The sequence below is a fragment of the Arvicola amphibius genome, chromosome 1 (genome assembly GCF_903992535.2).
Source record: "Arvicola amphibius chromosome 1, mArvAmp1.2, whole genome shotgun sequence".
In the NCBI taxonomy this organism is placed as follows: domain Eukaryota; kingdom Metazoa; phylum Chordata; class Mammalia; order Rodentia; family Cricetidae; genus Arvicola; species Arvicola amphibius.
This window is the reverse complement of record NC_052047.1, coordinates 89,596,850-89,616,978: the sequence shown is the minus strand read 5'-3', so window position 1 is coordinate 89,616,978 and position 20,129 is coordinate 89,596,850.

Genomic DNA, 20,129 nt, shown 5'->3' with positions numbered 1-20,129 from the left:
TCCCATGGTTTTCATTACAGAATCAGGGTGACCCATCTCCTTCATCCTGGAAACCAGGTTGTCTTAGTCCTGATGGAGTGTTGTGGACCCACCTCTCCTCTTTTCACTATTGTTGGAATAGGGAGACAGCCGTACTGACCTATCCAGACTGCCTCACTCACTTGCATTTTCAGGGGAATTCCTTTCATTCAATTTGTACCGGTACTGCCACACTGACCTGTTCCCTTACTAGGAAATGATCAACTTGCCAAAAGCAAGCCTCTATGTTCCTTGCTCTGACAATTTGCCTGATGCCAGATTCACCAACAGCCCCTCTCCCCATTTTTTACCCCTCAATATACTGGTTTCAACATGTAATTTCCATTGCCAGTCTCCAAGGTGAAGCTCCAACTCTGGGATACCCCAAACCCCTTTTTGCCAAAGACCATTCCCCTATGATCATTCAATTTCAAGACCCTACATAGCAATCAGCCAAGTCTAGTACTCACTATCATACCAGAGCCTCAAGAGACTTAAGCCTATCATCTCTAACCTCCTAAGAAAAAGATTTTGCTCCACATCTTTCCCCTTTAACACCCTATACTTGTAGTTAAAAAGCCCAATGGGACCTACTGCCTGGTTAAAGATCTCTGGCTCATCGATTCTGCACTGATCCCACTCCATACTTTCCTGGCTAATCCTTCCCTACCCCTGGCCACTGTCCCTTCAGGAATCTCCTATTTCTTAGTCCTGGACCCCAAGAACACCTTCTTCTCAATAGCCCTAGACACTTAGTCACAAAATATTTTTGCTTTCACCAGCACTACCTTCCCTGATACCCATCTTTACCCATTTCACCTGTGCTCCCCAGGGATTCTGGGATAGCCACATCTATCTGTCCAGGCCCTGGCCTCTGGTCTACTCTGTCTGTCCCCAAATCTAAACATATACAGTATGTAGATGATTTTTCCTCTATAGTCCATCCCCCCAAAATAGCCAGATTTACACCTCTGCTCTTCTAAATTTCTTATCCAACTGTAGTTATAGAGCCTTACCATCTAAGGTCCAACTGTCCACCTCTGAGGTCACCTACTTGGAACTAACCATTACTCCAAATTTAAAAGCTATTACCTTGGGTAGCAGACACATAATCCAGTTCCTCACAGTCACCTATGCTAAAAAGAAGATTTTAGCATTCATGGGAATAGACAGTTTGTTATCATCTGAGATCCCATCCTTTTCCCTTCTTTCCCAGGCTCTATCCTTGGTCCCTCACATGAACCCCTTCTCAAAACCAATACCAGGCTTTTTCAGAAGCTCCAATATGCCCTCTTTCAGGCCCCAGCATAACACGTCCCTAATCTAGTCCATCCCTTCTCCCTCTGTGTATCAGAAAAAAAAGAACTTAACCTCAGTGTCCTAGGTTACCAACTGGAACATTCCTTTGCACCATGGCAAATCTGTGAAAGATCAACCTTACCACCAAGGGATAGGCCCCCTACATATACATTCTAGCAGCTGTTAAGCTCCTCATTCATGAATCCAAAAACTAACTTTGGGGTCATCTGCCTGCAAAGCCTATTACATGTTATCCTGACATAGCTATAGTAAAGACTGTACAACATCATAGTATCTGAAGATAAATGCTGTCAGCACCCAATACTATCTTCTCCCCCATAACCTGTCCCACCTTTTAATGTTATAAAATGTTACAAACTCTCCCTCTTGAGTTTGTTCTCTCCAGCTGCCACTAGTAGAAGATGCCACACTTACTTCCCCATCATGCCTACCCCTCAGTAAACACAGACTACCCTCCATTTCATCATTTCATTAAAACCTTAGAGGAACTCTTACTCTTTCCCTTGAACATAGAGGAGAGTGCAATGCCTCAGTCCATCTATGCCTGGTACACAGACAGCATCTTCTTTTTACATGAGGGCATCCTTAAAGCAGGCTGTGCCACAGTATCAGATACTGAGGTGGTTGAGGCACAGGTCCTTCCTTGTCATATCACTAATTAACAGGCTGAAACAATAGCTTTCACTCACATTTTCTAATTGTCACAGCGACAATCCCAAAATATCTACAGATTACAAAAATGCCCTTCACATTTCCCTGTCCCATACCACCTTCTGGAAAGAGTGTAGGCTACTTTCAACAAAAGGAGCATCATCAACTCAGAACAAATATAGTCATCCTCAAAGCCTCTTATGTCTCTACAGCTATAGGAATTGCTGATTTCTCATCCCACCAGGCTGACAATTCAAGTATCTCTAAGGGAAATAATTAAGCTGCCAACAAAGTGGCTAGAGCCATGACCCTTTGAGACTCAGACCCATCTCACCCATTGTAGGACATCCTTGCACTACAACCCAACTCTGACACTCAAAAAGATCTCTCCTAGCTATACCAGCTCTTTCATCCTAATAACCAAGCCTTGCCTCACTTCATTGAGGACCACCTGCAGCCTCCCCTACATAATTTACATTTCTTTTGGATTGTGATTGCCTCTTCTAAAATCTGTCAAATGTTAGACCCAACTCCAGTAATCATAGTCCCCATTTTCTTACTTACCAGGCAAGAGGCTCTTTCCTTGGAACTGACTGGCAACTTGACATTATACACATGCTCACAATCAAACATATTAGATAACTCCTGGTCTTGGTTGACATCTTTGTAAGGTAGGTAGAGTCATTCCCCACCACCAGTCTTCAAACTCTTTCTCCTCAAAATCATTCTTTTTTTGGAATCCCCACCTCCTCTAGTCAGAAAATAGCCCTGAATTCACTTCCCATATTTCCCAAACCCTATCCATATTTCTCAACATCCATAGCCATGTCTATATATTCCATACCATCTCAAGTTCTCAGGAAACAGAATAAATCAACTTGCCATTAAAAAAAAAAAAACCTTACCAAACTATCACAAGAACTTTAGCTCAATTTGTAAAGTTCTCCTGCTGGCCCTCCTCAGTTTACAGAACAAGTGACCTTTCCATTTCATTATTTGAGCTCAGGTATAGATGGCTGGTTTTGACCTTTCATCCAAATCCTCGCCTTCCCTGACCACTTACTCCTTTACTCTGTCACTTCTCCTTTCTATGAAACTTTACTAACCATTGCCTATCCCATCCATGTGCCAAGTCCTGTCTGTCCCCAGTCCACATTGGGGATCAGGTTCTTCTCTCTCCTTCAGACCAATTTTCCTCACCCCTTTACCCTAAATGCCAGGGTCTATTTAAATAAATTCTTGTAAACCCCACAATGATTAAATTTGAATCCTCATTGAATTCACCTGTTCCACCTCAAGCTTTTACTCCCCTGCCTCAAGACAATTTCTCTTCCTATAAATCAACCCCAACAGGATCCTGCTCCCTTAAGTTTCAGAGGACATGGTGATCAACCACCTTGTTCCTGATTCCAGAAGAATGAGGCTTTATCCTGGCAGCTATGCTTAATTCTACGAAATGAGACATAAACTCTTCTTTATTTCCCTCTCATCTTTTTCTGTCCATGACAACTCATACATACAAAGATTTGAGGTTCACAAATCTCTTGCTTATAACAAACAATTCCTCCAAACAGGGTCTGGAAATTGTTCCATTGCAGGCTATGAGAAGCCAATTAGAATACCCATTACTGCTATCCTTCATCCATCCTCCTTCATTTAGTGACCTTTTCACTTGTTTTCACTATGATCATACAGAATGCTATTGTAAAGAGTGGCCAGAGAGATATTAAGGCTGCCCATATTGGTCTTACCAATACCATTTGCCATATGTACATTATTACTGACTGCCTCCTCTGTTGACAATGTGGTTCTTTGTGTCTATATCTTGGACTCTCGGATCCCAGATAGGAAAAAAAGTAATATTAGTAAGCTCCACAACTCTAGGTACCCCAGTAGCACTATTAAAATCCAGAAAAAATATATCCTGATTATTCAACCCCCTAGGTGATTCAACATTCCTCCAAGGTTATAACCTCTTTAAGCCCCTCTTAACTAAATAATACAAATGTCATTTCGATTCTTGCTTCAGTCTCTGACCTTGGCCTACTGGCTCCTTAGTGTCACACAACCTGAGAATTTAGGGGCTTGCTGGCTGTGTGTTTTTCCTGGGACTAGCTAACAATTGCTACCTACAGCTTCTTCTTTTCCTTGTCAAATAATCTTACCTCACCATTTACCAAATGCCCAAAGACCATATTGATATGACTCTCTATCATTTTCATGTCACCCTCTTTGGCATGGAAAATTGTCTTAAGGTATTTGGGACACTGTTTTTAGGGACATTATATCTCCTAGACTGCAAGAAAACCAGAACATTCACACCTCTCCTCAGCCCAATGCCATACAGTCCATAACATCATGATTCTTTGCATTATTCAAGTTTACCATTGATTTTCCCACAATTTGGAGAAATGAGGTTTATTTTGGGCCTGATCATTTTTAGTAGATAGTATTGGTGAAGGTATTTTGTGTGTGATTGGTCATTTCTTGGAACAGTTAGTTGTGCTTCACTCTGGTGACTATGATGCCAGAGGATCAACATCCATCAATTCTCAACCCAAGACAATGGTTATTGAGTTCACTGTCAAGTTCAGTGATGGTTAAAGACAGAGACATTTGAAGAAACACTCAAAGCAGAATATAACCCTCATTTAAATCAACTAAAGAAAGAGTGATAGAAATTATCAAGAGTGAGAGCTCATTCTAAGAAAGACCGAAATCATCAAACACAATTGGTTTAGTGTTTTAAAGTTAGATACCAAAATAGAATTCACCTGACAATTTAGGACATTTTATCCTCATATCTGTAAAGGTTACTCAAAGCAAGTAACATGTATAGTTAAGTATTCCAGCAAGAACTCATAGACAACTCATGTAAACTCCCTAGTCACCATGACCCTTATTTTAAAGAGCACCATTTCAACATTTTGAGACAGGGTTTCTCTGTGTAGTTTTGGTGCATGTCCTGGAACTAGCTTTTGTAGCCTAGGATGGACTGCCAGTCTCTGCCTCCCAAGTGCTGGGATTAAAGGTATGAACTAGCATCATCTGGCTAGGATTCTCTAAATTTGAACTCCATTTTTTTCAACTCAGCGGTACACATGCTTACTAAGACTGGTGTTTCTCCCTTAGGGTGAATGAAATATCTCAAAGCATTCTGTCAGGGAGATGTTGAATTTATATAAATATCTTCTCTCTTAAATAAATTTTAAATTCTGCATTGGAAAATTTCTGGAAATATTTCTTCCATACAATGTCCTAATGACAAAATATACTACTTATGGTAGAATGGTAAGACAAACAGTAATTTACGTGTCATAGGCAGAAATAAACATTGTTGACTTTAAAAATGCTTTACTTGTCATAAAATTCTCATTCACTTATTATAGAATCTTATTGTAGAATCATAATATAATATTAATGATATAATTTACAATACCTTGGGATAAATCACTTAGAAAGTGACGGTTAACATTCGTAACACTTTTATTATTTTCTTTTCTATGAAAAATTTAAATTATTTATGTCTAAGAACTTTAGTAAGAAGTGTTGCTACTTTTGGTTCCAAAACAATGTTACCTATAATAGAAACTGCTACTTTTGTCTGTAAAACTTCCTAAATCTTTTGGTTACATTTTTTTCAATGAAGAAAAATTTAATTCTCTAATATTTGGTGAAGCTTCACTTAATTATCTCTGAAATCTCATTGCCAAAGAATGGTTTCAGAACAAAGTTTAATGAATCTTCCTTTCTTCCTGAGAAGTGATGAATCAGACATCATGTTGTGGTGTTTATTCACTCTGTGGACCAGGACAAACTACACTGTTTGCTACATGGGTGCAAGACATCCTCTGTTTTGATACGTACTGTTTATTGCTGCCTTCTTTTTTGACATTTACTATACTATAATTTCATTATAAAATTATTTGTCTTTCTTTTAACTTAAGTGCCATTGTTTGTATTCTGAGAATGAAGAAATCTAACTAATACATTATCACAATGTAGACAAAAGAAATTAATCAGAAAAAGAACTGACACCAAAGAACATTTTCATATAGTTAAATTTTCTTTACTCTTTGCTCTTTTGGGGAGCATGGGAACTTATTCTTAATTATTAATGCCTGGCCTTCGTTTGATTTATTTCTGGGAGTTTTTTTTAACTTTAGTTATCCCCTCTACCTTTTGACTCTGGCCTTTTCCTTTCTCTATTCCATATTCCTTTCTTTCCTTCTTAATCCATGGCTGGTTTTATAACTGGGTGGCTAGTCCCTGGTGTCATTCTCTCCTTCTCATCTTGCTCCTCCTCTCTCAATTATTCTCTCTGCCTGCCAGCTACACCCATTTCTCTCTCCTGACTAGCTATTAGTCATTCAGCTCTTTATTAAACCAATCAGATATTTTAGACAAGAACATCAAGACAGTTTTATAGAGTTAAACAAATTCAACCTAAAAGATTTCAATACATTTTTGCATCATTAAACAAATATTCCACAGCGTAAGTAAATGTAACACACTTTAAAATGATCTTCCACAACACTCTCATGTAACAGAATGGTAAGAGGGGATGAAAGAGCCCTGAACTGAATGGACACTCATTCTTTGTTCAAGAAAAGAATGAAAGTTGTGGATTTGATGAAAATAATCAGTGACTTCCTTAGAGTTGATGGCCATACCCTGAGATCTGTAACAACAGACATTTCAATGCCAATACCTGGAAGAAACATGGTGAGTTTAAAACTCTTATATTTGTATCAGGCCTGACATGGAAGATAGAGAATAATAAACAAAGAATGAAAATCAGAGCAGTCAGAACAAGGGTTTTATATGATCCAGACATTTAGATTGCATCAAAGTTAAAATGCCCAACAGAAGCTCTTGCCTTATACCCAGTTACGTATGGTGTTTCTCACAAGCAAATCACATCCAATTTGTTCCTTCACTCAAATAGTGCTACTTATATGCCTGAACCTATATTTAAAATGAAAAATATTCTAAATATGTAAGTAAAAATACGGGAATGATAAATCAAGCAAAACCCCATAAAAGTGCAGGGGAATTCAAATTACATTTCTTCAAACCTGCAGGGTTTGTAGAAGTAGATTTTGAACTTTGAGAAATACAGAGGTAAGCAATAAAGTTTTATTTCCAGTAAGATATATTCATATTACATAATTGACTAAAGGCTTTTGTGAGCAGGTTTTCATGTGTATCCTAATCTAAGATCATTGGATATTCTTTCTCTTCAGTGTGTCTATTCATTTATCTTTTCATGAAATTTTCCAAGAAATTCCAAACTTTTTCCTTCTTCATAAAATCTTAGAGGATCTGTTAATTACACATAGCATTACTTACAAGAAGATAGAAATAAAGGCATATTTGTATACATTTTTCTTTAAATCTCTGGTACTTTCTTCTTTTTAAATAAGAAATCATTTATTTGAACTTGTGTAGTGATATTTCATTTGCATTTTAATGACTAGAGCTTCCCTGAAGGTCAAAAAGCTGGACTAGTCAGCCATACAGGCCAGGCAGTGGTGGCACACAATTTTAATCCCAACAGCCACACTAATTAGCCATTGAAGCCAGGCAGTGGTGGTGCAATTCTTTAATTCCAGCACCGAAGAGGATTATAAGCCAAGATGAGAGAGGAACTTACTGTCTTTCAGTCTGAAGATTTCAAAGAGGTAAGAATTCTCTAGTGGTTTGGCTGCTTTGCTTTTCTGGTCTTCAGGTTGAACCCCAATATCTGTATTTGAATTTTTATTAATTGTGCTACATTTGGCACCCAACGTTTAAGGTACGAATTCATGAAAAATTTATCAGTACAGGCCAGAGTTGCATGTGGGGCTCCCACTGGAGCTGTATGTGTGGCACCAGTACCACCAGACTAGACTTTCTTTTCTGTTTTGCCCAGGCCGCTGAGTGAGCTTGGGGTTTTTCTACTGTAGCCTTTATGAAACAGACTCCAACCGCCACCCAAACTCCCGAAGCACCTGGGCTCCAAATGCCACAAAACTCGCTGGCACGAGCCTGGCTGGTTCTGCCTTCAGGCAGCCTCCCACCACCCCTGGTTTTTCAAACAATCTCCTGTGTGCTTTTCAGACAGTTGACGTTTTTCTCCATCATGAGTTTCAGGCTCTTCCTGAATCCCCCTCTCAGTATGCTGCCAAACCAAAGAGCTGCCTTCAAATCCAGTCAGGCTTTTACTGTTCTACGCAGCAGCAATCAACCTCACATCTTCATCAACATCATCAGCAGATTTGGTACAACAATCGAGAATTCTTAAATGGATGAATTAGTTAAAAGAGAGAGTTTAGTTTTTTCCAACATTTAAAAAATGGGAAAACTCATTACAATGGAGGGATTTAGGCTCCTGTATAATAATTTGCTAGACAGTTTGAAAATGAGATGATTAAATGAAGATATTTAATTTAGATGGGATTTATGAAATGTCAATTGCAAACATAATTTTTTGTCTTAGCATTAAAAAAGTTGGTTAATCTTAGTGTAAGATATATGCCTTAGAAAAAAACCTAATAACACAGATCACAGAGATATTCACATCCAGACAGAGGAATTTAATGGAGAGACAATTTCAGCATTGTATTATAAGGATAGAGAGGAAGAGACTAAGATTTTCAGACAACCAAACTTAATATATCCAGTAACCTTACAGGAATTTCTATATGCCAGAGGCTCTGTTACAGCTAACTGGACGCCTGTGCCAGTGTTAGAGCTATGAAGATTCAAGGAAGCAATAATATTATGTGGCATGTGTTCACCTTTAGTGAACCATATGTTAAACTTGTGGTCAGTTTGTAATGGAATTATCCATAAAGACTGGATAGATATGGTTAAAGGCTGTTTAAGAGTCTGGTTCACAATTGCAATGAAGTACCTAGTTCAGAGAAAAGGCTAAGATTATTGAAGAATGGAATAAAGAAAGATGAAGAGAAATCTCCAAGATCAAATTCTTGAAGAAAGAGACTATGCTACTATATAAAATCAAGTTGTATATGATGAAGGAGGGTTATCTGTCTATGTGTTATTTTCATTGGTTAATAAAGAAACTTCCTTGGCCCTTTGATAGGACAGAAAATTAGGTGGGTAGAGTAGACAGAACAAAATGCTGGGAAGAAGGCAATAAGACAGATGCCTCAGACTGTTGCCATGATTCTTCGACCTGAGATGGATATAGGCTAAGATCCTTCCTGGTAAGCCACCACCTCATTGTGCTCCATACATTAATAGAAATGGGTTAATAAAGATGTGAGAGTTAGCCAGTGAGAGGCTGAAACTAATGGGCCAGGCAGTGTTTAAAAGAATAAATTTGTATGTTATTATTTCCAGGGCTAAGCTAGCCATACAGGAGCTGGGCAGGATGAAAAGCAAGTATGCCAGCAACTCTTTCTACATGTATGTGATGACCAAACTCTGATTTTATGATGTGCAGCAGCTATGAATGGTTGAAAAAGAATTAAAGAAAAAGGAAAGAAAATTGAGTCATTTACTAAAGTTATTCAGGGCCCTAAGGAAGCCTTTATAGATTTCTTATAAAGATTGACATCAGCAGTAAATAGAACAATATCAAATTCAAAGGCTAAACAAATAATAATTGAATCTCTGACTTTTGAAATGCTAATTCTCAATGCAAAAAGATGATTAGGTCATTAAAAGCAATGTCAGCATCTTTGGAGAAATGGATCCAAGACACAATTAATATTGAATCTCATGATCATGGTGGTGCATGTATTTCCATAGGTTTGAGGAAAAAATGGCATGTGTTATAATTGTACAAACAAAATCACTTTAAAAGGGATTGTAAGCCGGGCAGTGGTGGCGCACGCCTTTAATCCCAGCACTCGGGAGGCAGAGGCAGGCAGATCTCTGTGAGTTCGAGGCCAGCCTGGTCTACAAGAGCTAGTTCCAGGACAGGCACCAAAGCCACAGAGAAACCCTGTCTCGAAAAACCAAAAAAAAAAAAAAAAAAAAAAAAAAAAAGGATTGTAGATATGGTGTTCCTAGAAACAAGGTGTTTTTTAAAGAATAATCCATTCACAATGTCCCTTTCTTCTGGATTATGTGAAAGATTTGATGAAGACAGGCATTGAACTAATGAGTGTAGGTCAACAAGGAATATTCAAGGTAATCTTTGCCATGAGGAAACTGGGTGAGGGTCTTCGTGAAGGCCCTCATGTTAAATCTGGTTTAGTTATTTCCTGCCAGCATTAAGGGAATTTCCTTCCAGAACAACTGACAAACCTAATGCCTTTTGTAAGAAACCATATTGTGTATAATAGAACAGCTTTAGAAGAGAGAACAAAATATTCAGGAGAAAGTATAAGGCAGTATTTTGGCAAACTTCTATAAGTGAATAAAAAGCAAAATTAAAAATAAAAATAAATGACTTGTTCATTGAAGCTCTGTTAGGCATTGGTGCCCATGTATCAATAATTTCATCAGAATCTTGCATCCAAATTGGCCTCTTCAGGATATAAATGTTCAGGTTTTAGGGGTTGAAACTTTATCTCAGGTAAAGCAGAGTGTGAGATGGGTCAAATGTATAGGGTCATAAGGAGACCGAGGATTATTAAAACCATATGTGACTAATATAGCAATGAATGGGGGGGCATGATTTGTTACAGCAATAGAATATTAAAATTCACATTTTCTCAATCTTAGAAACAAACCATAAATTAACACATGCTTCTGGGAAAATATTAGAAGGTTTTATAAAGAAGTCACTGACCATACAGGTTGTACGAGAACAGGGATCAACAGCAACTAATCTTTCAAAAGCATCAACAGCCTTACCTTTAAAATGGTTGACAGAAAAACCTTAACCAATAGCACTTAACAATAGAGAAACTGCAGGCTTTAGGACAGCTGATACAGGAGCAACTAGATGCTCAGCATATTGATGAATCAACTAGAACTTGGAATTATCCTGTATTTGTTGTTAAAAGAACTCTGGGAATGGACAATTGTAACAAATATAAGAGCTGTTACTAAGGTGATCAGCCAATGGATTGTCTATAATCTGGCATTTCTTTGCTTTCTCTATTGCCTAAAGGATGCCTATAGCTATTGATGTAAAGGACTGTTTCTTAACTATACATTTACAAGAAAAAGAGAAAAATTGCCTTCACAGTGCCTACCTATAAAATTATCAACCTGCGAAAAGATATTAATGGAAGATTGTGCCACAGGGAATATTAAATAGACTCACCCTATGCAATATCTTGTAAGTGAGCCATTGGAAATGATATGAAGGAATTTCCTGAATGTATAATTTACCATTACATGGACAATATTGTACTATCTGATTCAAATATAGATATTTCAGAAAGAATGTTTGAGAAAGTAAAGAAATTTTGCCTTGGGGATCACAAATTACTTCTGAAAAAAGCAAAGAGATTTTCTATTAATTATTTAGGCTATAAAATGAGCTTACAAAAACTTAGACCCAAAAAGGTACAAATTAGGAGAGATTGATTGCAGATCCTTAATGACTTCCAAAGACTGCTAGCAGACATTTCCTATCTGTGGCACACTCTTGGGATAGGTCTTGATAAAATGATTAATTTAAAGAAATCTTCGATGATGACAGGGACTTAAATAGTCCCAGGGAATTATCAGCTGAAGCTGAGAGAAAACTGACTTTGAAAAGAAATTAAAGAAGACACATGTAGATTGTGTGGATCCAAATCTTAACTACATTCTGGTCATAATATCTTCCAAACATTCCCCTATATGAATTTTAATGTACAGGGAAGATGTTATCTTAGAATGGATATCTTTACTACATTAAATGAGTAAAAAATTAAAAAAACTCATGTGGAAAATGTTTCTGAGTTAGTTCTAAAAGGAAAATTGAGACTGTCAATTGGCAGAAATAGACCCATCAGAAATTAAGTATGTTTGAATAATGATAATACTGACAAATTATAGAAAAAAGTAAACCATACCAAAGAGCTTATAGTAATTTTGGGGGAGAGATTAAAAACAAATAGGCTCAAAGCAAGCTAATTCAACTTATAAAGAGTACTAACTGGATTCTTTCTCACATTGTACAGGACACATCAAGAACTATAGCCCCTATATTCTATACTGATGCAAATAAATCATGAAGGCAGGTTACAAACTAGAAAGTTTAAGCAAAGTCAATCAAAACTTTTGTAATTCTGTACCAAAGTCAGAATTATATCCTATTTTCATGGTACTAAAGAATTTTATAGTACCTCTCAACATAATTACTGATTCACAATATGAAGAAATTGTTGTTTTGCATATTGAAATCACTGAATTCATACCAGATGATTCAGAATTGACTTCATGCTTTATTCAGTTGTAAGATATAATCAAGAATAACCATAATCACATATACATAACACAATCCAGTCCCATATGGGTCTTCCAGGTCCTCTAGTACAAGGTAATGCAGAAATTAATTGATTACTTATTGGAAATATGCTTAAGGCTTCAGAATTTCACACAAAAATTATATGACTAGCAAAGGTTAAAAAAGGCTTTTCCATCACTTGGCAAACCAAGTAAATTATAACAAAAATATTTTACTTGTTCTTTATACAACCAAATGCCACCACCTGAAGGAAGTAACACAAAAGGTACTGAAATAGATGAAATCTGGCAAATGGATATGTTATGTGTTCCATTTTGTAGAGTTTGGAAAACTAAAATATGTACACCATACCAATGATACCTGTTCATATTTTCAATGATCAACTGCTTTCAGTTCAAAACAGGCTTATTCTCAGTGACATATTTGCTAGAAGTTATGACCATTGTGTGTATACATGTACAAATGAAGACAGAAAAAGTTCTAGCATATGTCTCTAAGAAAATAAAACACTTTTTGCTCATTATAGTATAAAACATATTACAGGTATTTCACACAACCCTATAGAACGTGAAGTTATAGACAGTTAAAATCAAACTCTAAATGATATGTTAAAGAAGCAGAAAATTATGATAAAAACCTACAAAAAAAGATTCCACTTGTTTGATTAGAGTTATTCCAAGATATTTTATGTTATGTGTGGCTATTGTGAAGGCTGATGTTTCTCTGATTTCTTTCTCAGCTCATTTATCTTCTGTGTAAAAAAGAGCTATTGATTTTTTCAAGTTAATCTTGTATCCTACTATATTACTGAATATGTTTATGAATTGTAGAAACTCCTTGGTAGAATTTTTGGGAGTCATTTATGTAAACTATCATATATTCAGCAAATAGTTAAGTCTGATTGCTTCTTTTCTGATTTGTATCCCCTTGATGTCTTTTTGTTGTCTTATTACTCTATCTAGACCCTCTAGTACTATATAGATATGAAGAAAGCAAGCAACCTTGTCTTGTTCCTGATTTCAGTGGAATCACTTTGATGTTGGCTGTGGGCTTGCTGTGTATTTCCTTTTTCATGTTTAGGTATGTTCCTTGTATCCCTGTTTTGTCCAAGACCTTTATCATGAAGGGATGCCATATATTGTCAAAGGCTTTTTCAGCATCTAATCATCTAATAATGTGGGGATTTGTTTTAGTTTGTTTATGTGGTAGATTACATTGACAGATTATATATATATATATATATATATATACACACACACACACACACACACACACACACACACACACACACACACACACACATATGGAATGAATCTGACTGGATCACGGTGGGAAATTTTTCTGATGTGTTCTTGGGTTAGGTTTGCCAGTATTTTATTGAGTATTTTTGCATCAATGTTCATGAGTGACATTACTCTGTAATTCTCTTTCTTAGTAATGTCTTGTGTGCTCTGGATATCAGGGTAATTGTAGCCTCAATAAGAGAGTTTGGCAATGTTTCTTCTGTTTTAATTGTGTGAAACCATATGAGGAGTATTGGTATTAATTCTTTCTTGAAAATCTTGTTAAATTCTATACTGAAATGATCTGGTTCTGGGTTCTGTTTTTGGTTGGGAGACTTTTGATGACTATTTCTATTTCTTTAACAATTATAGGCATATTTAATTTGTTTATCTGGTCTTGATTTAACTTTTGTAAGTGACGTTCATCCAGAAAATCATCCATTTCCTTTAAGTTTTCCAGTTTTGTGGAGTATAGTTTTCCAAACTATGACCTGATGATTCTCTGGATTTCCTCCATGTCTGTTGTTATGTTCCCCTTCTTATTTCTGATTTGCTAATTTGAATATTCTCTCTCTTCATTTTGGTTAGTTTGGATAAGGTTTGTCTATTTTCTTATTTTCTTGAAGAACCAACTCTTTGTCTCATTGATTCTTTATATTATTTTATTTGTTTTTATTTTGCTGATTTCAGCTCTTAATTTGTTTATTTCTAATCTTGTTCAAGGTGCTTTGCTTGTACAACTATTTAACAATGTAATGCAAATTTCCAGTCATTGAAAATTATTATTATTTCTTTAGAATATTAAGAAAATGTATATTAGTAACCAATATCATATTATAATTGAACTTGTAGTCACATTAGGTATGCTTTCAAGGATAAACAAAAAATATTTTAGGCAGGTCATCTTAAAGCACTTTACAGATATGCAGAATGTTTATGATATTTTAAAAATATAGGTTTTTTATGATGATAAAACATGTCTGATGCTGACAGTCTCATTCAATCTAATTCCAGTCTAATTCAGAGAAGACAATGGCATTAAAGAAACCCCACATGGAGTTTGCTTTCTTTGTGGCAAAACCAAGCCACTGAGTAAGAAAGTGCTCTTGCCTCAACTGCTGTCAGTTTGGTGTCTTAGTGGGACAAACAGAACACAAAGACAGTGACCACCACACCCTGCTCAGACAAGGTAGGACAGTCCTGCCAAAAGCCTGCTCATAGTAAAGTCTGTCAGACATTCTACACCTGCAGTCTAAAGATGAATGCCTTAATTTTTAGAGGAAATTTGGGTGACTGTCCTGGCAGCCAGCTATTGTTGTTATTTGTCACCATTTTTATAAGTTACTTGCTTGCACTTTCTCCTTGTTTAGTTAATATTACTTTCTTCTTGGGTCTTTGAGGGAATTGAAGACTAGAAAGTTTTTCTTGTTTATAAAATGCAGAAAGAAAGTTATAATAGAAAGTAAATTAGGTACAAGACTTTGGACTTACCAAGAGAGGATAGATAATGGAGTATTTTCTTTGAACTTGTCAAATGCATTTTCATTTTGACTAGACATTTTAATCTATTTATTAGCTGTGTATATTATATATAGTTATTTAATTTATTACATATAGTTTCTTTTTTATTAATTACAGCCTTCTTTTTTATTTTAGACACAAAGTTAAAACTGTAGTCATATTTCATTGGTCTTTTAATAAATAATTCTTTCCTGAACATCAGTGCAAAGAAGCCACCATAATCAGCCATACAGACATGGCAGTGGTAGTACATACCTTTAATCCCTGCAGCCACACTAGTTAGCCATAAAGGCTGGGCAGTTTTGGCACACAATTTTAATCCAAGCCACTAGAGAGGAATATAAGGAAGAATGAGACAAGAACTCACTCTCTTCTAGTCTGAAGATTGTTGAAGGAGGCCGCTTTTAGTTGCTGGCTGCTTAGCCAGAAATAATCACACAGAAGCTGTATTGATTAAATCACTTCTTGGTCCATTAGTTCTAGTTTCTTATTGGCTAAATCTTATATATTAATTTAACCTATTTCTATTAATATGTGTATCACCATATAGCTGTGGCTTACAAGTTAAAGTTATGGTGTCTGTCTTTGGCAGGGCTACTCTCTCACTCTGCCTCCTTTCTCCCAGCATTCAGCTTAGTTTTCCCCACCTAGCTTTTTCTTCCCGTATAGCTATGCTATAGGTCCAAAGCAGTTTCTTTATTTGTTCATCATAATCACAGCATACACAGGGAAATCCCACATTATCTCCCCTTTTCTGTTTAAATAAAAAAGTTTAACTTTAACATAGTAAAATTATATAAAACAGTTATCAAGCAAGAATAACAGTTAGTGGGACTAAACCAGCTACCTTGGACAGAGTAGGCCTGAGGAAGCAAGCTCCATTGGAGCAGAAGCCATGAGCTAATCTAGTCCTAGGAGCCAATTCAGTCCTGGGACATTGGCGGACCAGGATGGAGTCAGCGACCTGATCCAGAGTCAGCAATCTCTCTACCAGAACAGGAACAGGAGAGTAACTGCTGAGCAAGTGAGCCAGAGCAAGAGACCGCTGAGGGTCCAGATGTGAATCTGGCACCTTCAAAACAGTAGACCTAAGCCAGAACCCTTGTGGGTCTGGGTGAGTCGAGAACCTCCCAGGAACTAGGCCTAAGCCAGGACCTCTTCCAGTCTGGATATGAATCTGGAAACTCCAAGGGAATAAGCAAGATCCAGAGATTTCTATGGGGCCAGGCATAAGTCTAAGACCTCAGAGGAAGAAGGCCTGAGCCAAGCCCTCTGTAAGTCCAGGAATTGGTTTGGGACATCAAAGGGAATAGGCAGGAACCTGGAACTTCTGCAGGTCTGAGCAAGAGTCTGGGACCTCTGAGGGAGTAAATGTGAGCCATGTCCTCTGCAGTTCTGGGCACACCCAAGTCTGGGAACTCTGAGGCAGTAGACTGGAGCCAGAAACTTTTGCAGGACCAACTCCAAGCCAGGACTTCTGTAGGAAGGGATACAGAGCAGGATTTACAGAAACAGGTCAAAGCAGGTAACCTAGGCCAAAGTAGAAAAACATTGATGACAATTTATGCTGGAGAGATGGAACACTTCTGCATTGCTGGTGGGAATGCAAGTTGGTACAACCCCTTTGGATGTCAGTGTGGCGATTTCGCAGAAAATTAGGAAACAACCTTCCTCAGGACCCAGTAGTACCAAAAAATCCTTTTGGGTATATATCCAAAGGATGCTCAATTATGCCACAAGGACAAGTGCTCCACTATGTTCATAGCAGCTTTGTTTGTCATAGCCAGAACCTGGAAACAACCAAAATGCCCCTCGACTGAAGAATGGATAAGAAAATGTGGTACGTTTACACAATAGAGTACTACACAGCAGAAATAAATAATGACATCTTAAATTTTTCAGGAAAAAGATGGAGCTAGAAAGCATTATTTTGAGTGAGGAAAGCCAAACACAGAAAAACAATTATTACATGTACTTACTCATAGGTGGTTTTTAAACATAAAGCAAAAAAAAAAAAAAAAAAAAAAAAAAACAATTTACAAACCACAATCCCAGAGAACTTAGAAAAACAATAAGGACACTAAGAGAGACTTACATAGATATAATCTAAATGGAAAGTAGAAAAAGACAAGATCTCCTGAGTAAATTAAATTGGGAGCATGGGGACCTTGGGGTGTTGAAGGGGGGAGGAGAAAGGCAGGGATAAGAGCAGAGAAAAATGTAGAGCTCAGTAAAAATCAATAAAAAAATATAACAGTTATATATATTTTATCTTTCATCATAAATAAGAAAAACTATATTATTATAATTTATTCTTCAACTCCATGAAAGACTCCAGAAGGGTATTTTCTCCTCTAAATTTAAGCAAATATTTATAAATAATATTTGGCAATTCAGGCATAGTACTCTCTAATTTTCTTCCTGCTATTTATGGGGCAAAACAATTTTTTGAGCGGTGTTCAAGGTCACCTTTCAGGGGTCCTTGGTTTATAAAACTATATTAGTCTAGAAGCAATCCACAGGTTCTCATCCTCTCTAAAAACAAAAGAAGATCCTCTTTTCTAATGCAACATATACTTACACCCATATTTTGAATTAAAGCTACTTTTAAAATATATATGTTGGCTTAGCTTAGCAGTCCCCAGAATCAAATGTCTCTCTGTAGTCAAAAAGTTCAAAGAAAACACAATAGTATAAATAATCCAGACTCTCTTTGTATATTCCATCTTTATATGGCTTATTGATTTTTACCTCTTTTAATCTATGACTGTCTGTACTCTCTCTTTAAGGACTTTGCTTTATTTTTTCAAACAATTTACTTCTTTCCCAACCCTCTACTCTTTTTCTTCTCTCTCCCAACCCTACATACATTTATACAACAATGCGACCCATTTAGAGGCTGATGTCTGTCTGAATCTGTTTTCATTGTGTATCTGTAAGGCTTTTCTGACCAGCACAGCTTCATAAATGCTACATACTTCATAAAACCTTAAGTAAGTTGCTTCATTGCTAAGGGTAATATGTTATTGGCTATCTCTTATATATTAATTTAACACATTTCTATTCATCTTTGTATTGCCATGTGGCTGTGGCTTATTGGCTAAATTCTGCCATCTGTCTTGGGCAGGGCTACACAACTTCTCTCTCACTGTGCCTTCATTCTCCCAGCATTCAGCTTAGTTTTCCCCACCAAGCTCTGTTCCCCTATAGCTCTGGTACAGGTACAAAGCAGTTCCTTTATTTATCAATGGTAATCACAATATACAGAGAGAAATTGCACATCAGAAGTTTTCAAAGGGATAAGAGCTCTCTAGTAGCTTGGCTGCTTTGCTTTTTTCATCTTCAGTTTCAATCTCATTATCTATATTTTTATTTTTATTAATCATGCTACAAATGTGTTTCGCTTGTAGAAAATGTAGTCACATATCCATGATTCCCTAAATAAACTAATTATTCTACCTCCTCCTGAATTGTCTAGTGCCTAAGACAAGTTTTATTTAAATAATTGACTGTGTTGCATCTTTGCTGTTTCTGTGTTTCTTCAGTATATGAACATGTGATGTTTCAAGGGGGAAATGTCAGGCTTTGTTGCAAGAAACTAGCATGGAAATCCTACAATTTCCATGTAATAATTCTACTTTACACTATTGGACCTCTCTCTCTCTCTCTCTCTCTCTCTCTCTCTCTCTCTCTCTCTCCTTTTTTGGGGGTTTTTCAAGACAGGGCTTCTCTGTAGCTTTGGAGCCTGTCCTCAAACTAGCTCTTGTAGCCTTGGATGGACTCAGACTCATAGAGATCCACCTGCCTCTGCCTCCTGAGTGCTGGTATTAAAAACATGCACCAGTACTGCCTGGGTTAAACTGTTGAGTTCTTATCTAAGAAACATAACAGTATTGTACAGCCAAACTTCTTAGTCAGTCATCCCAGATTTTTGTACATCATTACTAGATTCAGTAAACATAGTCCATTCAACTGGATTTTAATCTGCTTTCCTCTCTTTCATATAGCATTAATGCAAAAATTAAGTGGATCAAATAATTAAAGTATGAATGCAGGGGGGGGAGTATGAATGCAATACTTAATGTAGTAATAGCACAAAATATTTTAAATTTCTATTGTAAAAATGAATTATTCACAGTTATGTTTTATAAACTACTACTACTACTACTATAGTAGTAGTTTGATAGTAGAATGGATTGTTTTTAAATGTTTGAATAAATTAATAAATTATCAATATTTCCATTTTAAAATATTTAATTTGTATTTTAAAAAATCTGAGCAAATTAGTGTATTTACAATTCAATTTTGTTTTTATCAAACGCAATTTTTAAGATTTAGAATTATTAAGACTTAGAATTTTATGGTGCAGAGAAATAAAAGATATTTCCACATATTTTTGAAAGAGATCTATCCATATATCAAGATGTTCTTGACCTTGTTCTCTGCATTCACCTTTATAGAAATAGAAAACCAGATCATTCTTCCTCTGTCCTGCCCAACTATTGTTATTATAATAAATACAAATACCTGATTTCTGTGATCAGAAACATTATGTATCTTCTATGCTTAATACAAAAGACTTCCTTTCTCCCAAAGGTTTAATAGTTATTTAACATGCTGCTGCAAAACAAACTAATTTAGTAAAAGAGATTGCAACATATAGTTTATTACTGTAGCTCTTTGTTGCAATAATTACACAGAAATAATTACACAGAAACTATATTCATTTAAACACTGCTTGGCCCATTAATTTCAGCCTCTTATTGGCTAATTCTCACATCTTGACTAACCCATATTTAGTAATCTGTGTAGCACCATGAGGTGGTGGCTTACCAGGAGAGTTCTTAACCTGCTTCTGACTCAGAAAGGAGAGGCATGGCGAATGCCTAAAACATCTGCCTGACGCTGCTTTCTTTCTCCCACAATTCTGTTCTGTCTACTCCGCCTACCTAATTTTCTGTTCTATTAAAGGG